Source organism: Malania oleifera, chromosome 4, assembly GCF_029873635.1.
Source record: "Malania oleifera isolate guangnan ecotype guangnan chromosome 4, ASM2987363v1, whole genome shotgun sequence".
NCBI classification, from domain to species: domain Eukaryota; kingdom Viridiplantae; phylum Streptophyta; class Magnoliopsida; order Santalales; family Ximeniaceae; genus Malania; species Malania oleifera.
This window is the reverse complement of record NC_080420.1, coordinates 56,893,710-56,919,210: the sequence shown is the minus strand read 5'-3', so window position 1 is coordinate 56,919,210 and position 25,501 is coordinate 56,893,710. Positions and strand designations below refer to the sequence as shown.

The 25,501-nt window shown below is 37.7% G+C and overlaps 1 protein-coding gene across 3 annotated transcripts in view; it reads left to right on the top strand.

The window, feature by feature from the left end:
- LOC131154101 (E3 ubiquitin protein ligase RIE1-like) overlaps nt 1-25,501 on the top strand; it is a 54,800-nt gene that overhangs the window by 15,259 nt on the left and 14,040 nt on the right. The gene's annotated exons all lie outside the window — the stretch shown is intronic.

Below are 25,501 nucleotides of genomic sequence, written 5' to 3'. Positions count from 1 at the left end.
AAATAATAAGTTGAGATGTACATATTTAAGCTCACGAAATATATACACTCTCTAATGATATGTATTATGCTTTGTAGAGTAAGAGTGCTATCAAATAATTTTGTACAAATAAAATATATGAAAAATGAGTATTATTGTTCTCCTATAAATATTTTTGCAAACAAAGAATATTAGGAAAATCTAAGAATTTAAGTTCAAGAAAATATTTGTGCTGTAAATAATTTTCTCTTAAAAATATTTATCAAAGAAATAATCGGGAGAAAACCTAAGCAATACTCTCAAAAATGTTTTTCAAATATTAAGTGTTAAGTGAAAGTATATGCAAATAGAGTGCCCTAAATGAAATACTCTCATAAAAAATGATTTTGAAATAAAAGCATGAAAGAGAGTTTGAGAGATTTGTATAAAAAATTTTGCCCCAAAAGAATGATTTTAACAAAAAAAAAATTGTTTTGGGAGAACTTTGATTAATAATAGATTAGAGAGAAAATTTGGGTTAATCAAAGTTGCTAATCTGAGGTATAAAGAGGGTATTTATAGATTTTCAGGAAATTTGACCATTGAGGGACACATTCGGTATTTTGGAAAAGTTTAATTAAAAAATTAATGACATTTTAGCCCTTCAAAATTTTCTAACCTGAGAGGTTCGGTCGACCATATTAAAGGTTCGGTCGACCATATCATTGAGTTCGGTTGATCGTAGATAATTTGAATTGCAAGTTTGGTGACCATATCAGGGCGATTCTGAACCCCTTCGTGGGTTCGGTCAACTAAGATAAGGTCGGTTGACCGTACCTCTAGGTTCGGTCGACCATGGACAAAATGAATTGTGAGTTTGGTCGACCAAGTAGTTGGGGTGTCAAACACGTGTTGGTTTAGTCGACTAAGGAAGATACGTTCAAAACAAAACGGTCAATCAAGTGAAGTCAAAATGTTGACTTCCAAACGGTTCGGTCGACTGTGGCATTTACACTGCCAAGGGTTCGGTCGATCGAGATAGTTAAACTTCGAGTCGGGGTTGGTTCGGTCGACCAAACTGATTTGTACTAAAGGGTTCGGTCGACCGAGGCTTTTGAATTAAACCTAAAAACCCGACGTCGGTCGACCGAAGGTCGACCAAAGTTATTCTAAAACCTTTGTTTGATTTTAGTTTTTATGAAAAAGGTTTTTGGTTAAACTCTAGGTGCCCTAAGGTTAGTTTACGGTCATCTGAGCATTCAAGTCATATCATGCAGATGCATGCATTATTACATACCAAATAATAAAAAATAAATGCATATACAATTAAAATAAATATGTCTTCTTTTCCTCATTGCTCTTCTGTCTTCATAGAATGCACTAATAGTATGTACTCTTTAAGTGTTCTAGCTTCTATTTCCCTTTGTCTTATATGCGTGCCAACATAAAAACCTGTACAAGCACTTAACACATAGATAAGACACTAGTGCTTTGTCAGCATCAAAATAGGGATCAGAATCAAAAAGGCGAAAAGTATTTTGGTGCAGGTACGAAAGTTCATACTTCAAAAGCCTGTATATAATACTCCAACTCTAGGTAGACTAGTGACGGAGTCAAGTGAGACACTTTTCCAACGTTTTGTTGGTATTTGAAGAGGCTCTAATAGCTTTACAATCTCCTTTAGCTCCACCTTGTCTTTCTAGTAGGTGAGACAAATTTGGATATACTTGACCACATCATCACGCATCTATGACTTGTAATGCCTCTTCTTCAGTAACGCCAAAGTGCAATACCATCCTAGATGACTTGTCCACATAGTGTGATGACACTTTCTCGATAGTGTCTTTCTCAAATCTTAAACCATGTCTTATTTATAATGGATCTTTTAATCAAAACTGGCTTGCTTTGTCCTCTTTCGTCGACTTCATGAGGTTTTCGGCAATTGTTGTGGCAAGCTTACTTATTGTCAAGTATGTTACTATATGTAAGGCTTCAAGCTTGGCCTTCTTGCCTAGTGTATATACAACTTGGTTCATTCTCCCTGTCTTGTGCTCAAATAAGAAATCAAACTCTACTAGGAATTTTTGCCAACGGGATTGCTTGGGTGATAGCTTGGTTGTATAAAAAAGTGACTAATCGTCAAATTATTTGTTTTCACCACAAACTTTGACTTAAATAAGTAATTTCAACATGTATGAAGGCAATGTATCACTACTAGTATTTCTTTCTCTTGAGTTGTGTAGTTCTACTATGCTTTATTAAGATTTTATCTCTCATATGTAGCTGGATGCCCATCTTATAACAAGACTCCCCCAAAGGAATTATGCATTTTTCTATACCTCATAGGGTTTTATGATGTTTGGAAGAGCAAGTATCGGATCTCGCATCATGACTTCCTTTAAGTTGTTAAAAGCTCCCTTGACTTCTCTGTCCAATTCTACCTATGACCTTCCTTCAACAGTTTTGTTAACATAGTAGTGCTCCTTGAGTATTCCTCCATGAACTTTTTGTAATAATTATAAAAATATAAGAAAGGAAAGCATCTTCTTCATTATCATTGGGATCTTCTAGCCTTTAATAGTTCTCACCTTCTCCATATCCAGTCAGATAAGTGACATTTCTTGATCCAATGGCAAGGAATTTAATTCTCCGTTGAGCTAAAGAGCATTCTCCTTAAGACTATTCTCCTTCTAGCTTGTTAAACACCTTCTATAGATTTTCTTTGTGCTCATTCAGAGTGGAACTATAGACAACAATGTTATCTAGGTATACCATGAAAAACTTTTTGAGATACTAATGAAATACCTAGTTCATCAAGGTGTAAGACATCATTGGCACATTCATCAATTCAAAGGGCATCACCAAGAATTCATATGCCCCATACTGTGTCACATAAATCTTCTTTGGTACATCTTCATATGCTATCTTTACTTGATTGTATCCTGACCACAAGTCAAGTTTAATGAAATATATTGCAATGACTTATATGATCAAACAAATAAGTAATTAATGTAATATGATACTTGTTGTGCACCATCACCTTGTTGAGTGACATAGTACTCCACAGACATCCTCATACTCCCATAATGTTTCCTTTGAAGCAATACCCATGCTCTAAACAGTGCGTTGGAAGGACATATATAGCCACTTCCAATATCTCATCAAGTTGTTTTCTTTACTCTGCTAACTATGGGGGCACCACTCAACATAGCCCTTTAGTAGGCGATTCCACTTTTCGTAACAACTCGATTTCATGCTCCACACCCTATTGTGGAAGTAAGTTCTGAGGTAGTTTTTTTAGCATCACAACTTTATACTTATCCAACACAACTTGGATGGTAGTAGACACCTGCTTTCAGCCTATGTTGTGGAAGTAAGTTCTACGGTAGTTTGTCTAGCACTGCAACTTTATACTCATCCAACACAACTTGGATGGTAGTAGACACCCGCTCTTGGCCTATGTCTTCATCTACAACAAGTGTGGCAAGATATGTCTATTCACCCTCCTTAATCCCTTCCAAAGTTGCATAGCTAAGAGGAACTTCTCATTATCCCCTTTCTTGGCAACGATTTGCACCTTGTAAGGGTGGTCTCCCATCAGATAAAAGAACTAGAAAATGAACATCACTATTGCCTTAGTCTTCGTCAAGAATTTCATTCCAAGAATCACTTAAAAATCATCTAATGGCACGGTTGTGAAATTTTCAACTCTCAGAGTAGGCTAGTCCGTGGATTTAACTACTTTTATAAGTCTTGAATCCTTCTCTAAAGTAAAATTAAGTCTCTATGTTTTTTCTTGTAAGACAAAGTTATGGGTAGTCCTGGTATCAATCATAGCACAAGTGTTATTCCCATTGATCCATAAACATTACCCCTTTCACTTGGGCAACTTTTGTCTCTTTTGTATACCTTTGCAATGTGTTAAGTAACTGCATTGCACCCATCCTTAGGGTTTCTGCCTCATCCTAATCATCTTCTAGTATCCTTTCAACAATGGAAGCTTGTAAGGCATTGAGTAATGACTTGTGAGGGCAATTGGCAACTCTGTGAGGGCCTTGACATAAAAAGCATGTCATGTTACCCTTATCATGATCGAAATGATGAAACTTCTTTTGAAGTTGATGCCTTAGTAGTGACTCTCCGTTTTTGGATATGCCCTTCTTGAAAGACTTTTTCTCTTTGGATATTGTTGAACTCTCTTTAGTGTAGTCCAAAAGTGCAGTATGCTAAGATACCACTCGTCGGCCCGGGAGTGTGTAGAGTCAGAGGGGGCGTGAATGGACTCTTTTCACGTATTTTGATTCTCTCTACAAAATAGAAGTCTTGGCAAGATACAAGCAATTAATATCACATGGAAATCAAGCACAATACACAAATTAAAGAGTACAGGAAGAGAAAGCTTAACACTGAAATTTTAACGTGGTTTGGCACCAAGCCTACGTCCATGCCTTGTGATCAACATAAGGATTCCATAATCCACTAAGGAACTCCTTCACCGTCGGAGAAGCCTTACAACTCGGGAACAAATCCCTACCCGTTCACCAAGAGTCACAAGGATCACCAAGATACCTGGCAAGTCGATTCACCAAGAACCTTCACCAAACGATTCACAAAGAACCTTACAACTTTGGTTTAGAAAGAATCTTTTGCAATAAGAGGATGATTACAATAAAATTCTCCTTATTAAGCTGATATCAAATACAAAGTGTTATTTATGGCTCTTATACTTCTGTTTTGATAAGCAAAGAAGGAAGGAGGAAAAACATGAAGGGGGCAGCACAGCAGGACTCGTCAACGAGGAGCCTATGCTCATAAACAAGGGAACAACAGAGGTTTGTTGACGAAGGTTATGAAGCTCGTTGACGAACAATTACCGAGAGTAGGAAATTTTCAGACTTCTGGCATCGTCGACGAGAGTCTTGTATTCGCTAACGAAGGGTCTTCTTGGTCTCGTTGACATGGCTCTAGGTTCGTCGACGAGAGGCACCTGGGCTATGACAATTTTTTGAAATTTTAAATTTTTGAACTTTGGGTGGTTGGGAAAATGGGGGAAACTGTTAGCTTTGGTGTATTCCCAAGAGGGGGGGGGGGTGAATTGAAATTTTAAAATTTATTTCCTAGGTTAAACGAGATAGTCGTCTAACACAACCTAGGGTCTTTTTAATCATTCACCAATTGTGCAGATAATGATATGCGGAAACTAAGTCATGCGCAATATTCACAATATAACATACACGTGCGGTAAATATAAAGTGCTGAAATATAAATAGACACACGATATGTTATCGGGGTTCAGCCAATACTACCTACGTTCCCGCTTTGGCTACACCAGCATAAGGATTCCACTAATGCTCACTTAACGGGTGGAGTGGCACCTATTACAATCAAGTCAATTCATGAGGCTGACCTCAACCAACACGCCTTACCAGGATGGCGCATCTAACTTTCCTAATCGGGTTTAAGCCAGTTCGGGACTATTCCACAAGGCTAGTCTCCCTCTTCAGGCCTATGCCTGGAATACAACAAATGTGTAATACAATTTTTGCGTACACAAAAATATGCTTCTTACACTAAGCAGATTATGTACCACTAAGCAGATTATGTACCACTAAGCACAGTATAATCAATGCACCTCAATCATGTAAGAACTATAAGTTCGGTGCTCTACGTGTGCAATCAACACTCAGAATAATGACTTTATCTAATCAAGCACAACAGTGTATATCCAAGTAAGATTTGAAACACAATATTTGAATATCACAGTATTAGATCAAGGTTTCAAATATGCTAGTTAGATGATTTAGACAACCTTAATAAGATGTTCTCAATGTACTAAGCACAATGGATGTTTGAATGCAAGCTTTGAAAATGATTTTTGCACATAAAAATATATAGGCTAAGGTAACTTGCAATGACAATGCAAGAACCACAAGTCACTAAGTTTTCTCATACAAGATTTGTCAAATAAAATTGATGGGAGAACTTAAAGCTTTACTCTCAATAATAAAAACAATAAACACAATAAATGAGAGTATGAGCTAATGAGGATTAAGCACAAGCACTCTAAATATACTCACAACACTTGAAAGATCAAGGAAAATGAAGTTCTGGAGTGTTTGGAAGCAGTATAGGCTAACAAGGGATTTTTGATTTTGAGAGAATTTTGGCCATAATCAATTTGCTAATCCTTGCTAATTATGACAAATGAATAGGTATTTATGTGTAAGGAGGATTTTTTGACCGTTGGGAACTAAATGGGGTTAATTAGAAAAGTTTAAAACAAGTTTAGAAAAATTAACCTAATTTACCCCTTTTAATTTCTAGTCCCGCGAGATTCGGGTGCCCGGTCTGAGGTTCGGGTGCCCGAATAGACTCCAAAAATTCACTTTTAAAAGGTTGGGGTGCCCGAAATCAGAGTCGGTTGGCTGAACCAAAGTCAGTAACATTCTGTCCGAGGTTCAGGTGCCCGATTCCAAGTTTGGTTAATTGAACCAGTCAATTCGGTCGCCCGAGCCCATTTTGAATGTGATCGTTCAAGCGCCCGAGTAGTTGAAAAGGAACCTAACACAGGTTTGGGTGCCCGAGGGAGATATGCTTAATATAGGTTCGGGTGCTCGAAACTTGAAGTCAACATGTTGACTTGTTTGATCGCTCGAGCCATTTTACACGGCTTAGGTTCAGTCACCCGAACCCACTCAACCTTTTCAATTTAAGTCCATTTTTCTTGAATTGATTCCCCTAATATAATAAGTGATGTTGGGGATAATGCTAAGTGTTGTGCAAGGACCTAGGGGTCGATCTAAGGTCATTTTGCTTGCCGAAAAAATCTGACATCGGTCAACCGAAGGATGATCCCTAAGGTCAAACTACGGTCTTGAGCTTTAGTTCCTATATGCATGCCATGCATTAATTATTATAGACCATTTTCCTATTTACTATTACAGACCCGAATTGAATGATAATATAAATTACAACATCAACTAATCTTCAAAGTCTTCAGGTTTCAAGCTTTTATGTGCCATCAAATATGAACTTGCTAATAAGAACCTACACACAAACTTGAAAACCATCAAATACAAAGAGTATTTGTCATTATCAAAACTGGGAATGACCCATAGGGTCAATAGAAACCTCTGAGGAAACTCTATTTATGTCATCTGGGCATATTTTGAGAGTTAAAGAGTGATTATTATTGAAGTGTATTGTGTACAATTTGATATTCTTAGTGAAATTTGTGTGCCATTGCTTCCGTGGATGTAGGATTTGCCGAACCACGTATATCTTTGTGTTGATATTGTTCTGATTGTGTATGTTGTTTATTTCTTGTTGTTTATTCCGCTGTGCATCTTCATTATACGATCCATATCACAACAAAATTGGTATCAGAACGATTGTTGTTATGGCATCGAGATCGTCTTCTGCAAGATTTGACATTGTCAAATTTGATGGAACTGGAAACTTCGGTTTATGGTAGAGGAGAGTGAAAGATATTCTTGTGCAACAAGGAATGACTAAGGTTCTACTTGATACTCAACCAGAAGGTATGGATGAGACAACATGGTTAGATTTGAAAGCGAAGGTAGCGTCGACAATACGCTTGTGTTTAGCCGACGAAGTTCTCTATTGGGCGAAGGAGGAGGATTCTCCAGTGGCTATTTGGCGAAAGTTAGAAAGTCGGTACATGTCTAAATCTCTCAATAACAAACTTTCTCTTAAGCAACGTTTATATTGGCTTAAGATGGTAGAAGGAACTAGTCTAGATCAACACATCAATGCGTTTAATCAAATCATAAGTGATCTTATGAGAGTTGATATGAAGTTTGATGAGGATGATAAGACTTTAATGCTGTTAAATTCTTTGCCCTCAACTCATACCTACGAAAATCTCGTGATCACTCTTACGTAGGGAAAAGAAACACTTGATTTGGAAGAGGTAACAAATGCTTTGTTAAATTTTCATCAACAGTTGAAAATATGTGATGATGGAAAAGGACTTGTGGTAAAGAGTTGTAATGAATGAGGCAAAGGAAAGTTTAAAATTGGGTCTAATCAGAAATCCCGAAATCAATCCAAGAAGAAGAAGGAAATTCGGTGTTATAAATGCGGTAAAAATGGGTATGTGAAACCGGAGTGTTCAAATTGAAAGAAGGGAAATACTAATAAGCATAAGGGGATTTCTAAATCTGTGAATGTTGTTCAAGAAGAGGATTCAGCAGATGGTGATATTCTATCAATTTCAGTGGAGTCAAATAATCTAACGAACTCCTGGATAATTGACTCAGCATGTTCTTGTGATCACTTTTACGTGAGGAAAATTAACACTTGATTTGGAAGAGGTAACAAGTGTTTTGTTTATTTTTCATCAAAGGTTGAAAATATATGATAAAGGAGAAGGACTTGTGGTAAAGAGTTGCAATGAGCGAGGTAAAGGAAAGTTTAAAAATGGGTCTAATCAGAAATCCCGGAATCAATCCAAGAAGAAGAAGGAAATCTGTGTTATAAATGCGGTAAAAAGGGGTATGTGAAACCGAAGTATTTGGATTGGAAGAAAGGAAATTCTAATAAGCATAAGGGGATTTCTAAATATGTGAATGTTGTTGAAGAAGAGGATTTAGTAGATTGTGATGTTCTATCAGTTTCAGCGAAGTCAGATAATCTAACAAACTCCTGGATACTTGACTCAGCATGTTCTTATCACATGACTCCAAACAAGGAGTGGTTCATCACTTACAGATTAGTAAATTCTGGATTAGTTCTGATGGGTAATGATGTTTCTTACAAGATTGTTGGCATAGGAAATGTAAAGATAAAAATGTTTGATGGTGCTGTATGAACATTGTGTATTATAAGACATATACCTGAGTTGAGAAAGAGTTTAATATCTCTTGGCACTTTAGATTGTAATGACTTTAATTATAAGTCCAAAGGTGGAGTCTTGACAATATGGAAAAGTAATCTGACTGTGATGAAAGGGCAGAAACTGGATGGGAATATTTACACGTTGCTGGGAGCAACCGTTGTAGGTGGAGTTGCAACCATGGATGTTGAATCAAATGAGACCGTCTTGAGGCATATGCACCTTGGATATATGGGAAACATGACATGAAAGAACTATACAAGAGAAAATTGTTGAAAGGTTTAAAATCATATTAGTTGGAATTCTGTAGATTTTGTGTTCTTGGAAAACAGAACAGGGCAAAATTCAGATCAATTACTCATAAGACGAAAGGAATTCTTGACTATGTACATTTAGATGTTTGGGGCCCAGTTAGAGTTGCATCAAAAGGTAGACATGTGTACTATGTGAGTTTTATTGATGATTACTCACGGAAGGTTTGGGTTTACTTCATGCGTCACAAATCTAGTACGTTTGCCAAGTTTAAGATTCTGAAGACTAAAGCGGAAAACGTGATAGGGAGGAGAATTAAATACTTAAGGTTGGATAATGAGACCGAGTACGTTGATTCTCGGTTTATGGGGTTTTGTGCGGAGCAGGGCATCAAGAGACATTTTACAGTTCGCTGGACACCTCAGCAAAATGGTTTTGTCTCTTTAGCTCCTAGTTCTCCTTAGTTAGTTCATCCACTACAGCTTGAAGCTTCCCTTTATCTATCTTGTACTTTATTCTCTTTGTTGTAGCTATCTCCTAATCCTTTTCTAGTCCTTCAACTAATGCATCTAGCTAGAACACTTGAATTTGTAAAGCTTACCCTTCTTCATCTTCCCTTCTAATCATGTAATTCATCTTCCTCTTTGATTCCTTGAGCTGATTCATCATCCCTTTCCACACCAAATGGTAGTGCTGCTGCCTAGTGCAAAATTCTTCATAGTATTCTAGCTCATCTAGGTGAGAGATATGCTTATTTGGTCCCAAAGCATGTGGGACCTTATGTGACGACCCAAAAGTTCATACCATTTTTTTTCTATATATAGACTGTAAAATTATATTACTCTAATACCCTTTATAAAATCTACTATAATGTCTCGGTCCCAAAGTAGACACTGAGAACTCCTATTCATAAAAACAACATACCTATGGAGGAAAAACATAAATTATATCACCATAATTACAATACCAGAGTTTCAGTAATTTCCAAATATACATACACATCTCTCCAAAATCATCCACCAAATCCCCTAGGAACTACTCAAAAATACATCTCCCAAAATCACTTACCTACATACAGGGCAGTACAAGGGTATCCTCAATCGCCGAGCCTGATCTGCTCGTCTAATTGGATCACTTGAATATGTTTATAAATACTGGGATAAGACAACTCTTAATAAGACGAAATATGTTATTATTAGTGTGTGGAAAATAAGTCGACGTAAGTAATATATTTATTAATTAGGCTGTAACTGGGATAACATATAAAGATAAGATGCATCATAACTCACACTTATGTCGCTTAAAGTACAAGTGTTTATTAACTTTATACTTAATCATACTTTTAGCTACTATATATATACTTTCTATTTTCTGAAAATCTATATACATATCTATAACTGTGAAAACTTACCTGGATAGATAACTGTATGTCATAATTTAACCCCTCATGACAAGGTTGTGTGGTTCGTGGGCTGGACTTAACACTGGCTGGCCTACCAGGATAAGCCAATTGAAAACCTTTATCATCATATTGGCCTCCTTAACCTAGACTACCAGGGAGTCTTCGTCTCTCCCAAGGCATAATCGACTACTCATAAATTCCACATTCTATATGAGATGTGTGGTTGCACTCTGAACTGTAATAGCTATGGTACCGTGCTCTGTAATCTGATCTGGTCCATTAGGGTCTGATATTATATAATACTATTTAATATATCTGACTATTTTACCATGATTCTATTTTAACTGTAATAACCATGATTTTGTAAAACTATGTTAACCATAACAGTATAATAAACTGATCTGTGTAAGCTGTAATATCTATATGTTATGGTTCTGTAATATTTGTATATCATGGTTCTACAATTTGAATATCATGGTAATGTGAAAATTGTATATCATAGTTCTGTATAACCGTGTAAACTATAATTCTGTAAAACACTATATAGTCATAGCTCTGTAAATAAAATTATACAATCTGTATATCTTGATTCTGTAAAAACTATATAGTCGTAGTTTTGTAAAAGCGGTGTAGAATTTTGTACTATACCAATATTCTCATGCCACACAATAATTAAATCTCATTATATATAATCTGTAAAATTGTATAATTTCTTACTCTGAATTATTCAAAATCTTACTCTAGAAACCCATTATCATATACTATATTTTACTGGTAAAAATCTCTAATTTAACTGGCATAACATATTTCCCTTACCTGGCTAACTGAGACTCGTTTATTATTTACTAATTCAAGCCTACGACATTCGTGATTCCAAAACCCTGAAATTATACATATATATTTTTCCCAGTCAATCAACATAATTTTCCAGAATAATTATCCAATTCAAATCTTTTCCGAACCGCATATTCATAATTTCCTAGATTATAATATATTATCATCTTTACTTGAGTTCCTGAGAAAGTATCCACTAGGATCCTTATCTCGTGCCTACGGTGTTTGCACCAAACCCTGTATTTCACATCAACCCCAGTTTAATCAATTCAAACTTTAGTATATTTTTCTTTAGCACAAATCCTGGGTCCAAAAATACCTAATAATCATTAAAACATTAAAATAACCCACTTACCCTAATTTTGGGATGGTGCCCAAGAACTCCAAACCAACAATCTACTCCGAAAATCTTGTAGAGAATCTCCCCACGAACCTTGTGGCAGTTTTCGATCCTTAAATTGGGCTTTAATGAAGCGAGGATCGTAGAGAGAAGGTGTCTAGGCCGAATTTTAGAGAGAGAATGAGAGAGTGACTGTTTTTCTCTCGCAAGAAACTGATTTTCACACATATATATATATATATATATATATAGATGGATAGCCACGTGGCTTCATTGACGAGACACGTGGCCTCGTCAATGAACCCAAGAAGGGATTTCGTCGATGAAGGTAGCGAGATCGTCGACAAACCATTAAGGTCTGAAATTCCCTTCTCGGTATCTCTTCGTCAATGAAACTCAAGTACTCGTCCACGAACCATACAAGTAACTTCGTCAACGAACTCTGATTTTGCCTTTCTTTTGAATTTATTTTCTCCCATTTAACACCCTTTTCCTTATTATTATTATTATTATTATTATTTAACTGCTATTATTTTTTCGAGTCTCTACATTCTTCCCTTATAAAAGTTTCGTCCTCGAAATTTTCTATCTATGTTATACACCATCCCCTGAGGAGAAATTCACAACTTATTTTATTAATTACCCTCACTTATGGAGGAGGAATACCGTGATTACATTTATGGTTGTGGGAGATTATAACAACAAACCAAAATTCTCTTAAAACCAACTATATCCTATAAACCAAAACACAACTACATACATTAATTATCCTGCATTGTACACAACAAAATTGAAACAATACTTACTTCATATGAACTATTACCTTCCTTTTCTAACTAATACCGATCCCCATTGAACAGATGTGGGTACTTCTGTCGTATCTCCTCCTCGAGCTCCCACGAAGCTTCCCCCACTGTGTGATTCCTCCACAATACTTTTACTAGTGGTATTTTCTTGGTGTGCAACTCTTGTTCTTTTCTATCTAAAATCTGCACTAGTATTTCTTCATATACTAAATTATCTCTAAGTTCTAACTCCACATAACTGATCATGTGGGAGGGATCTGGGACGTATTTCCTCAAAATAGAAACATGTAATACATCATGAATCTTGGATAATGCTGGTGGTAAAGCTAATTTATAGGCAGCTGGACCCACTCTCCCAAGTATTTCGAATGAGCCAAGTACCTAGGGCTCAGCTTACCCTTCCTCCCGAACATCACAACTCTTCTCATCGGTGCTACTCTTAAAAACACATGGTCTCCTACTTCAAACTCCAAATTTTTCTGGTGAATATTTGCAAAACTTTTCTGCCGACTCTAGGCTGCATTGATTCTGTCTCTAATAAGTTGGACTTTATCATACACCTGCTGCACCAGTTCTGGCCCCAGAACTGGTCTTTCACCCATTTCATCCTAGTATAGTGGAGAACGACACCTTATACCATATAATGCCTCGTAAGGTGTCATCCCAATGTTGGTCTAGTAGCTGTTATTATACGCGAATTCAACCAGCGGCATAAACTGGATTCAATTACCCCCGAAGTCCAGCACACATGCTCGTAGCATATCCTCTAGTATCTAGATCGTCCTCTTCGTCTACCCATCGGTTTGAGGATGAAAGGTTGTACTGAATAATAACTAAGATCTAGAAACTTCCTACAAACTCCTCCAAAACCGTGATGTGAAACGTGGGTCTCGGTTTGAAACTATAGATATAGGCACTCTATGGAGTTGAACTACCTCCTAAATGTGTAACTCTGCCAGCCTGTTCGTAGAGTAGTTGACTTTAATAGGGAGAAAGTGGGCAGTCTTTGTCAGTCGGTCTACAACTACCCAAATGGTGTTCTGTCCATGCAATGCTGGTGCTTACCCCGTAACGAAATCCATAAATATATAATCCCACTTCCATTCAGGAGTGTGGAGTGGCTGCAACTATCCCACCGGTCTCTGGTGCTCAGCCTTTACCGGCTGGCAAGTCAAACACTGCTCCACAAACTCGGATATCTCCTTTTTCATGCCGCTACACCAAAATGACTCTTGGAGGTCCCGATACATCTTAGTGCTGTCAGGATGCACTGTGTAAAGGGATCTGTGCGCCTCCTCTAGGATAGCCTTCTTAATCTCAGCATCTGTAGGTACACACAATCTAGTATGGAACCTTAGAGTTCCATCATCCGAAATATTAAACTCCTCTCCCTATCAGTGTTGTACTTTATCCATCAGTTCTACTAATTTTGCATCATTCTTTTGAGCAGCTTTAATCTTTTCCTGTAGGGTAGAATGTAGTACCAAGTTGACAATGAATGTCTGGTGATCACCCTTTACCAGCTCCACATCGAGCCTCTCCAAATCCATATGGATCGGATGCTGGGTCATCACTGCTGACAGTGTTGCTCCCACTGATTTCTAGCTCAGAGCATCAGCCACCACATTTGCTTTCCTTGGGTAGTAGTTGATAGTGCAATCATAGTCTTTAATGAGCTCCAGTCGTCTCCTTTGCCTCATATTCAATTCTTTATGGGTGAAGAAATACTTCAAACTTTTATGGTCAATGAAGATCTCACACTTCCCACCATACAGATAATGCCTCCAGATCTTTCAGGCATACACCACTGCAGTTGTTGACCTTATAGGTCATACCTCGTTTTGATAATGACAAATACTTGTTGTATTTGACAGTTATCTAAGGATATATGTAGGTATATAATTGGTAAATCAAAGTGATGACACATAAAGGAGAGCGTGAAGACTTTGAAGACCATATTTGTGTTGTACTTTAAATTCATTTTATATAATGCAGGTCTGTAATAGTAATTAGGGAAAATGGTCTATAATAATCAAATGCACTACATGCATGGTATGATAGGTAAGTTTAAAACGACCTAGAAAGACCCTAGGATCCACATGCATGCATAAACATATATGCTTATATGGATAGGGTGAATGTATGAGGAAATTGAAATTGAAATGCATTAAAAATGCATGTTCGGTTGACCAAACTAGAATGTATAAAAGCATTCAGTCGACCAAACCGGTCAGAGGTCAACAATTTGACCATAGCTTGGTCGACTGTACTGTCCTAAGTTCATATAACTTGGTCAACCGAACTCCTACCGGGTCAACATTTGACTCCTTGGTCGACTGACTAGATTTATACGGGCAATGCCCTGGTCGACCGAACCCCCATGTAGGAGAATCCAACTGCCCAGTTGACCAAACTTCATAGTTCAAAATCACCTATTTGATCGAACCGTGCGAAATTGGAAAAATCGCCCTTGAGACCCTTGATCAGGTCGACCGAACTCTCAATTCAAATTTCTCTCGGTCAACCGAACTTTGTCACTTAGTCAACCGAACCTTAATTCTGGTAAACCGGTGCTTTCGGGTTGGACAATTATTTTTACCGCTGCTAAATTTTTTAAACGGGATTAATTGTGCTAAAACGTTTTAAAATAATCCTAATAATACCCTATGTGTCCTGGACGGTTATAATTATGGGGTACTCTATATATTCCCCCTTATTTGAAAGCATTAGCACCTAATTAGCAATCTTGATTAGCAAAATTCTCTAAAATTCAAAATTCTTATATACTCATTTTGAAGCCTCCTACACTCACTCTTGCTAGTTCTTATTGCTAAAATCTCTTTGTAAGTGTGTGCTTGAGTGTTCTTATCATTAAGACGTTGCTCTCCCTTGCTTGGTTGATTGAGATTATTTTCTTTGGGAGCAAATCTTTAAGTTTTTCCTAGGAGACTTTTATTGATAAGTCTTCTTTAGGAAAACTTCATTTGAGCTTGTGAGTATTTCATTCTCATTGCAATATCTTAAGAAGTTCATATTGCTTTTTGATTGCTAAAAATATTTTCAAATAGCTCGTGTGGTTTACTTTGATAAATATTCGTTGAGATATTTGTCCACGTGCTAAAAGATCTTTGTAGCAATATCCTTTGATTGTTTTTATCAACTTGAACACAAAGATAAAATTGCTTTCATAAACTAAATCTGAATATCTCTTGAGGTTCATATTTTTGATAAAAATATTTGTTGAGATATTTAAAGTGTGCTAAGGATCTTTGTTTGTGCATTGTGATTGAGATCATTATTTTGACACAAAGATCATATTATTTACACTATCACGCACTGATTGCAATATATGCATAAATATTTGAGAGTAGACACTTAGACCACATTGAGCTTATTTTATCATATTGTTCGGTGGTGTACTGATTAAATTGGATACATATCTGCTTTACTGAGAAGCACAATCACTGTACCGGTTTCATTATTGAGAACTACTGTTGTATTCCAGGCGTGGCCTGAGGGGGCGATAATCCAGCCCAGTAAGGATTGTTTTGTAAAGGTTAGGGTTGGCACTGTGCTAATTGACCTGATTGTTTAGGTGCCGCTCCACCCATTAAGTGAGCCTTATAGTGGTAATCCTTGTACTTGTTAGCCAGGCAGGGATGTAGACAGTTTGCCGAACCTCGATAACATTTCTAGGTGTTAATTCTTATTTATCGCTTTTTGGTGCATGCTTGGTTGATTTTATCGTGTGACTTAATTTTCCTTGCATATTTAAATTGATTTAATTTATCTGCATTAGATTGACCATAAGGTTGTGTTATACTTTTGTTAGGGAATTGACCTAGGATATAAATTTTTGAAAATACTAATTCACCCCCTTCTTGGGATTATGGTAAAGCTAACAACAACTAACTCTAAATCATGTATCGGGTAGTTCTTTTCATATTCCTTAAGTTGCCAAGAAGCGTATGTAATAACTCTCCCATGTTGCATCAACACACACCTGAGTCCCTTCTGGGAAGCGTCACTGTATATAACAAATCCATCCTCTCCTGATGGAATGGATGATGCCAATGCAGTGACCAGCTACTGCTTCAACTCCTGGAAGCTCTACTCACAATCGTTGTTCCATTCAAACTTTACATTTTTCCTCGTGAGTTGTGTTAGTGGACTTAATAATCTAGAAAAACCATAAAAAAAACATCGGTAGTACCCTGCCAGACCTAGGAAACTTCTAATCTCCTGTATGCTCCCCAGTCTCACCCAATTCACCACCACTTCTATCTTGCTTGGATCTACTGATATGCTGTCCCCGGAGATCACATGCTTGAGGAAAGTGACCTGTCTCATCCAGAATTCACATTTCTTAAACTTGGCGAACAACTTCTTTTCTCTCAACACCTGGAATACTAGCCTCTGATGATCCTCGTGCTCCTCAAAACTTTTTGAATAAACCAGTATATCATCAATAAAGATCATAACAAACTGGTCCAAGTACTGATGGAATACCCGATTCATCAGACCCATAAACGATGTGGGTGCATTAGTTAGAACAAATGGCATAACTAGAAACTCGTGGTGACCATATCTGGTCCTGAATGTTGTCTTCAGAACATCCTCAACTTTAATTTTCAGCTGATGGTATCCTGACCGAAGACCAATCTTGGAGTAAACCTGGGTCCCCTAGAGTTGATCAAATAAGTCATCAATTCTGGGCATGTAACAACCCGAAATTTTGTGCAGGATTTCGTCGACGAATACAAGAGATTCGTCAACGAGTGTATAAGGGACTTCGTTGATGAAGCCACGTCTCGTCAACGAGAAAATACCGAGAGAGGTTTTGGGGCAGCTTGAAATTCGTCGACGAGGGTGGAAGTTTGTTGATGAAATTATTGAAGAACTCGTCGACGAGGTGACGTGTCTCGTCGACGAATCTGGCCTTATAAATAGTGAAAACTCAGATTTTTATCTCATTTCCGGATTCCTCTCTCTACATCCCTCTCTCATTTCTCTCTTCATTTCCAGGCCTATTTTTTTTCCGGATCGAAGATCTGAGGCTACCACGATGCTCCTAGCGAGGTTTTTTGCAAGTTTGTCGGAGCGGATCGTTGGAAAAGTTGGGTCGGATTTTGTCCCAATCTCAGGGTAAGACATTTTATTCAGATTTGTCTTTCCCTTAGTTATAAGAAATATTGTAGGTAAGAAAATATTGACATTTTGTTCTGGGGGATTTTGTTTTCAGGATGTTGAGTTAGGAACCCTGCGGGTATAGAGCCAAAATTTTATAGGGGTTTTTCAAAGTTAAGGTAAGGGAAATATGTTATGTTAGGAGTTTTCATAATACTATCAGAGATTTCATAGACACATATTTATACCAGTTTATTATACAGTATTTACAGAATATGAGTTTAAATGCTTGTGTGGCCTGAGTAGATTTTCATGTGATGAAGAAATTTATACAGCTTTTATAATGTATCATACTATACTGAATACATAGATATAGACAGTATATACAGTTTATATAGTTTTTTTTTCCAATATATGGAGTTATACAGAATATATAGATATAGATATATATATATATATATATATATATTCATAGAGATTATACAGAGAAATTTACATGCATATACAGCTTTTATACGAATAGTTTCATGAAATAGATATATATATATATATATATATATACACACATATATACATGTATACAGTTTTATTCAAATTAGTATATATATCACAGCTTTATACAGAACAGTACATACAGAGTTATAGTATGTCATGTTTCCTATTATCATAACATACAGAGTATACAGACAGAGTATATAGACAGAATATATAGACAGATATACAGAGGTAGCATCAAGATGCTACGGATAGTATTTATAGTATAGAAAGATATCGTTATGGTAATTTTGGAAACATGATGAAAATAGTAAAAGAGTATATATGTATATATGTATATCGTATCAGATCCTTGTGGAAAGATTACAGACACATACAGTACAGATATAGATTAAAGAGTATGGTACCGTTGCTATATACAGATAGAGTGCAACCACATATCTCAGATCGTGTGTGGGTACCGTCAACCGTGCTCGGAGAGGATGCAGCTCCCCAGTTCACTGGGTGGAGGGGGTCGATTTTGACGAGGTAGTAGTCAGTCCCGAGCCTAGGAGTGGATGCAGTTTGGCCGAGCTGAGGTAGTGTAGAGTGTATTGACTTATCTGGAGGGCTGACCAGATGAAGTCCCGCCTACGAGCCGCACAACCCTTTCATAAGGGGTCAAATCATGACGTACAGAGTTCTAAGGATAAAGCACAATTATGTATATGTATACAATTTTACAGTATATGATGAGTATAGTATGATATTATTAGTATGAAAAGTAGAAAATACGGACGATACAATAAATTTTAAATTGAGAAAGAAAGATATGTTTTACAGATTATTTGTTGCATTACAGTTCAGTTATTATTTAAAAGTATCATTAACTTAGTTGTCACACACTAGTAATAGCATATTTCCACTTACTGAGCGTCGACTCACCCCATTACTTTAACATTTTTTAGGTGAGCCAGTTAGGTGAACAGATCAAGTTCGCAGATAGAGAGTATTTTGATTAGCCTGGTTATAGGGTGAGTTTTTGACAGAGTTGTGTATATTTTTGGGTAGATGATGATGGAGGGATTAGTTTTGTATGGCTATAGTTAATATACACTGGATTCTGGTATTGTATAGTATATATGTGAATGGGTTTTATGTTCCCGCTGCTTAGGTATGGATATATATAGATAAAAAAAATGGTAAGAATTTTGAGGATATTACATTTTTGGTATCAGAGCCTAGGTTGCTAGGTTCTGTAGACTCTAGAGTGCAGCGGAAAACAATACCAGAATATAGGAAAATGATTCGAGGTTTTTGTTCTGTGATCTGGATACAGGATTTCGTGATTGTTCCAAGGGTGACAATTTCAGGAAAATCATAGTAAACTGTCAACGAGTCATGTGTTTGGGTTACAGGAGCGGATTTTGGGGTTAGTAGAAGGAGGGATAGTTAATATAGGATTTAGAGTTTTAGTTGAATAAGTTAGTTCTGTAGGAAGATAGAATTTTGAAACGGTGTTCTATGTGTTTGCAGGATAGACCCTAGAGGCAATAGCGCTCACGCTAGTGGGGATGATGGAGCGGGTCCTTCTGGCGCAATAGGTGGGGATTCAGATGCTGTGCTGTGTAGTGTGGCTCAGCAAGTCATGACTGAGATAGCGCGGAGTTCTAGAGAGCAAGGAGGTCCATCCTCATCTCAGGGATGTACCATAGAGAAATTTATGAAGATGAATTTGCTAGCTTTTTCTGGAGCAATTAACCCTATAGTTGCGGAGAATTGGGTGCAGGAGGTAGAGAAGATTCTGATAATACTCCACTACACCAACGAGCAGAGAGTTATGTATGCTACGTATAGGCTAGTGGGGGAGGCCGAGAGATGGTGGGCAGCCAGCAGGTTGTTGGAGGAGCAGAGAGCTATACCAGTGCAAATAACCTGGGCTCGATTCAGGGACATTTTTTTATAGGTATTATCCTGCTTCAGTCAGAGATGCTCGAGTACAGGAGTTTCTGAGTCTACTCCAGGGGTCGTTGACTGTCCCGTAGTATGCGGTGAGATTTATTGAACTCTCTTGTTTCTGCTCATATATCGTCCTCAATGAAGCAAAGAAGGTTAGAATGTTTGAGAGAAATTTGAGGAGTGATATTTACAAACAGGTAGCTGTATTGAGAATCCAGGATTTTGCAAAATTGGTTTACAGGGCCACTATAGCGAAGGAAAGCTATCTAGAGAGATGGAGACACAGAGTCAGAAGAAGAGGACTGCGCCCTCGAGTTTTCAGGTGGGTCCCAGTCGAGGCCCTTGGAGAGGAGGTAGATTTGGCAGAGGTTAGAGACAAATGGTAGAGCATGGTAGATTTCAGGGTGGACAGCTCCTTGCCATTTGTCCTAGATGTGGACGGAGACATCCTGGTGAGTGCCGACTGGGGAAAAATGTTTGTTATCGATGCGGGAGGCCTGGTCATATTGCTCGAGTATGTCAGATGCCGTCAAATTATGCACAAGCTCCCAGACCATTTCGAGGTGGATATCAGGCGCCCCGCGGTGGTCACTAAAGGAACATTGCGCCGACGAGAGTCTATGCGTTGACACCAGGAGACGTTGAGATGGCTGGAGACGTGGTCACAGGTACTCTTACTGCTTTACCATATATAATGATTGTTTTTTTTATACAGGTGCCACCCACTCTTTTATATTAGCGGGATATGTGAAAATAGCTTGAATAGAGACACAACCATTAGATATAGAATTGTCTGTGGGTACGCCGATGGGATCTGTGATTAGATGCAGGAGGGTACTTCAAAATTTTTCAGTAAGTATTCAGGAAAGAGTGCTTTTAGCCGATCTTGTGGTTTTGGATATGCAGGAATTTGATGTGATACTGGGTATGGATTGGTTAGCCATTTATCACGCTAGTATAGATTGCCATCAGAAAGAAATAATTTTCAGACCCCCGGGCGAGTCAGAATTTAGATTTATAGGTTCACATGTGCGTGCCTCGCCACAGCTGATGTCGGCTATTTAGGTAAGGAGACTGCTACAGGATGATTGCCAGGGGTATGTCACATACATAAAAGAATTGCCAAAAGGAGAATTGGGACAAGCTGACGTACTAGCAGTAAGAGAATTCCCAGATGTATTTCCAGAAGAATTGCCTGGTTTGCCACTAGATCATGAGGTTGAGTTTACGATAGATTTGTTGCTGGGATCTGCACCAGTATCTAAAGCACCATACCGTATGACTCCAGTCAAGTTAAACAAATTGAAAGATCAGCTACAGGAATTACTAGATAAGGGCTTTATCAAGCCTAGTGTGTCTCCCTGAGGAGTGTTAGTTCTGTTTGTGAAAAAGAAAGATGGAACCATGAGATTATGCTTTGATTATAGGGAGATAAACAAACTGACAGTCAAGAATAAATATCATCTCCCTAGGATCGATGATTTATTTGATCTGCTCTAGGGGACCCAGGTTTATTCTAAGATTGATCTGCGGTCAGGTTACGATCAGGTGAAAGTTAAAGCAAAGGACATTTCGAAGACCATTTTTCGTACCACGTATGGGCATTATAAGTTTTTAGTGATGCCATTTGGGTTGACTAATGCACTAGCGGTTTTCATGGATTTGATGAATCGGGTGTTCCACCAGTATTTGGACCAGTTTGTGGTTGTGTTCATTGATGATATACTGGTCTACTCGAAGAGTTTTGAGGAGCACGAGCATCATTTGAGGCTGGTATTGCAAGTATTAAGGGAAAGGAAATTATATGCAAAATTCAAGAAATGTGAGTTCTGGTTAAGGTAAGTTACTTTTCTTGGTCATGTGATTTCAGAAGCAGGAGTATCAGTTGATCCGAGTAAAATAGAGGCAGTGGTGAATTGGGAGAGGTCGGGAAGTATTCAAGAAGTCAGGAGCTTTTTGGGATTAGCAGGTTATTACTGACACTTTGTGGATGGTTTCTCCAGGCTATCAGGTCCATTAACATGATTTACGAGGAAAAATGTAAAATTTGAATGAACTGATGACTGTGAGCAGAGTTTTTAAGAATTAAAGCAGCGGTTAGTATCAACTCTGGTATTAGCTATTCCATCAGGAGAGGATGGTCTTGTAATATATAGTGATGCCTCTTTAAAGGGTCTTGGATGCGTGTTGATGCAGCACGACAGGGTCATTGCTTATGCGTCTAGACAGCTTAAAGAATATGAGAAGAATTATCTTGTCCATGATTTAGAGTTTGCTGCAGTGGTGTATGCTCTCAAGATCTGGTGGCATTATTTATATGGTGGAAAGTACGAGATTTTCACGGATCATAAGAGTTTGAAATATTTCTTTATTCAGAAAGAATTGAATATGAAGCAAAGAAGGTGGCTAGAACTTATTAAAGACTATGATTGCACGATTAGTTACCACCTAGGAAAAGCGAACGTAGTGGCAAATGCTCTGAGTAGGAAATCAGGGGGATCCGTACTGGCAGTTATGGAGATTCAGCACTCGATTCTGGTGGATTTGGAGAGGCTCAATATAGAATTGGTGGAGGAGAATCTTTAGGCAGTTATTGCCAATCTAGTGGTTCAGCCTACACTATATGAAAGGATTAAAGCAGCTCAGGGTGATGATGCAGAGTTGGTAGTAGTGATGGCTAGAGTACGTGATGGTCAGGGTGAAGAGTTCAGCATATCAGATGATGGAGTTCTGCGATTCCGTACTAGGCTATGTGTTCCTGCAGATACTGAAATCAGGAGAACTATATTGGAGGAAGCTCATAGATTCCTATACACGGTCCATCCTGACAGTACTAAAATGTACAAGGACCTGCAAACTAAATGTACAGGGACGTGCAAGAGTATTTCTGGTGGAGTGGAATGAAGAGGGGGATAGCCGAATTTGTTTAACAATGCTTGATATGTCAGCAGGTTAAAGCTGAGCACCAGAGACCAGCAGGACAGTTGCAGCCATTGTTCATTCCAAAATGGAAATGGGACCATGTTTCGATGGACTTCGTTACGGGGTTACCACCAGTAGAACAGGGACTGAATGCGATTTGGGTGGTTGTAGATCGTCTGACAAAGACCGCTCATTTCATCCCTATTAAAATCGATTATTCCATGGAAAAATTGGTAGAGATATATGTTCAGGAAATAGTTCGTGTTTATGGAATACTAGTATCTGTTCAGGAAATAGTTCGTGTTTATGGAATACCAATATCCATAGTCTCGGATGGAGATCCTCGGTTTACTTCACGATTCTAAAAAAGTTTTCAGGAGGCTATAGGTACACAGTTAGCTTTTAGCACTACTTTCCATCCCCAGACAGATGGTCATACTGAGAGAACAATTCAGACACTAGAGGATATGCTTCGTGCTTGTGTGCTTGATTTTGTGGGTAGTTGGATCTAGTTTATGTCATTAGTTGAATTTGCTTACGATAATAACTATCAGGCTAGTATCGGCATGACTCCATATGAGGCATTATATGGCAGGAGATGTCATTCTCCTCTTTTCTGGGATGAAGTAGGTGAAAGGTGAGTTTTGGGTCCCAAGATAATACAACAGGCGTCCGACAAAGTCCGATTAATTAGAGAAAGAATCAATACAGTACTGAGTCGGCAGAAAAGTTATGCAGACACTCGCTGCCGAGAGTTGGAATTTGACGTGGGAAATCAAGTATTTTTTAAGATAGCTCCTCTGAAAGGAGTTATGAGGTTTGGGAAGAAGGGCAAGTTGAGCCCTAGGTTTATTGGCCCTTTTGAGATACTTGAGAGAATATGGTCAGTTGCCTACAGGCTAGCTTTGCCTCCAGCTTTGGCTCGTATTCATGACGTGTTTCATGTTACCATGTTACGGAAATACGTCCCAGACCCATCCCACATCGTTAGCTATGTAGAGATAAAGCTTAAGGATTCATTGGCATATGAAGAAGTACCAGTACAAATTTTGGATAGAAAGATACAGACCTTACGTACTAAAGAAATACAGTTAGTTAAAGTTTTGTGGAAGAATCATACTATGGAGGAAGCTTCTTAGGAGCTTAAGGAGCAGATTAGACAGAGATACCCGAAGTTGTTCCAAGAGGTATAGAGGTACTCAGGTAAAGTATAATAGTTAGATAAGTTTTCTTGCATGTACATGTACTGATTTTAGTTAGTAGATAGTTTTTAGTTTTATATGTGTAATCTTTCAGAACATAAATGTAATCACAATATTCCTCTGCCACAAGTGAAGGTAGGTAATAAAATAAGTAGACCTTTTTCATCTATGGAATGATGGGGTGTATAGATGAAAATACAGATAGTAAATTTCGAGGACGAAATTTTTTAAGGAGGGGAAAATGAAACAGCCCAAAATTTTGTGCAGGATTTCATCGACGAATACAGGGGATTTGTTGACGAGTGTATAAGGGAATTCATCGACGAAGCCACGTCTCATCGACGAGAAAATATCGAGAGAGGTTTTGGGGCAGCCTGAAATTCGTCAACGAGGGTGGAAGTTTGTCGACGAAATTATTGAAGAACTCGTTGACGAGGTGACGTATCTCGTTGATGAATCTGGCACTATAAATAGTGAAAACTCATATTTTTATCTCATTCCGGATTCCTCTCTCTCTCTCTCTTTACGTCCCTCTCTCACTTCTCTCTTCATTTCCGGGTCTGTTTCTCGTCGAATCGAAGATCTGAGGCTATCACGATGCTCCTGGCGAGGTTCTTTGCAAGTCTGACGTAGCCGATCGTTGGAAAAGTTGGATTGGATTTCGTCTCAATCTCAGGATAAGACATTTTATTCAGTATTTGTCTTTCCCTCAGTTATAAAAAATGTTGTAGGTAAGAAAATACTAATATTTTGTTCTGAGAAATTTTGTTTTTAGGATGTTGAGTTAGGAACCCTGCAGGTATGGAGCCAAAATTTTATAGGGGCTTTTCAAAGTTAAGGTAAGGGGAATATACTATGCTAGGAGTTTTCATAATACTATCAGAGATTTCATAGACACATATTTATACCAGTTTATTATACAGTATTTACAGAATATGAGTTTAAATGCTTGTGTGGCCTAAGTAGATTTTAATGTGATGAAGAAATTTATACAGCTTTTATAATGTATCATACTATACTGAATACACATATATAGATAGTATATGCAATTTATATAGTTTTTTCCCAGTATATAGAGTTAAACAGAATATACAGATATAGATAAATATTCACAGAGATTATATAGAGAAATTTACATGCATATACACCTTTTATACAAATAGTTTCATGAAACAAATATATATATATACATGTACATGTATACAGTTTTATTCAGATCAGTCTATATATCACACCTTTATACAGAACAGTATATATAAAGTTATTGTATGTTATGTTTCCTATTACCATAACATACAGAGTATACAAATAGAGCATACAGATAGATATACAGAGGTAGCATCAAGATACTATAGATACAGTATACAG